General features: G+C 28.6%; 1 pseudogene; it reads right to left on the reverse strand.

Annotated features, from left to right (window-relative positions):
* Positions 1 to 807, reverse strand: part of LOC106466338 — a 13,777-nt pseudogene that overhangs the window by 1,687 nt on the left and 11,283 nt on the right.

Below are 807 nucleotides of genomic sequence, written 5' to 3' on the forward strand. Positions count from 1 at the left end.
CGGGGTTCCTCGATAATTCGAGAAACTCCAGCGCGCATGCTCCCAGCGTCACGCGACTTCCGCTGTTGTAACAATATAAAGAAGATATTGTTAACAATTTGTTGAAAGCTATAAACATTTTGATGCTAAAACAAATCCATATTCAGAATTACCATAACTATAAGTAATACCTAAATTACATAAATTTCTCATTCAATTTCGTTTTATTTCTAGTTCACTATATGCCATAATGAAACAACCTGTAGTTTTATTAAGTAAATTATTGAGTCCGTTATTTGTTAAATTACAACAAAATGCAAATAATAAACATAATTTCTGGATAATTAAAAATAATAAACTTAATATTAAAAGTAAAATTTCTAGAAAATTTAATAAAGCATATTTAACAGATACAATCCAAGTATACGATTTCACCAAGTTATTTACAACTATACCACTTAATGATTTGTTAGTAGTGATAAATTCCTTAATAGATGAATCGATAGATCTACACATAGAAATAGAAAAAGAAACTTTTACTGCTAATATTTTTTTGTATGTATAATAATTATATTTATTTTGATAAGTTCATTTATAAGCAAATAGTACGTATACCAATGGGTTTTATTTATAATACACTTAATTTGCAATACATTTAATTTCCACAGTCACTTTAACTTAAACACATGCTATAATTCACCATGATTCACGCACTTTACTACCGCGCTTGACTCAATTGTCTGTCTCTACCTGTCTGCAATTCTATGCCCGATTAATAATTTCGCTTTATCTGGCACACTTATATACAAGAATAGAGAGCGCCTAGCA

The sequence above is a fragment of the Limulus polyphemus genome, unplaced genomic scaffold (genome assembly GCF_000517525.1).
Source record: "Limulus polyphemus unplaced genomic scaffold, Limulus_polyphemus-2.1.2 Scaffold2229, whole genome shotgun sequence".
Lineage (NCBI taxonomy): Eukaryota > Metazoa > Arthropoda > Merostomata > Xiphosura > Limulidae > Limulus > Limulus polyphemus.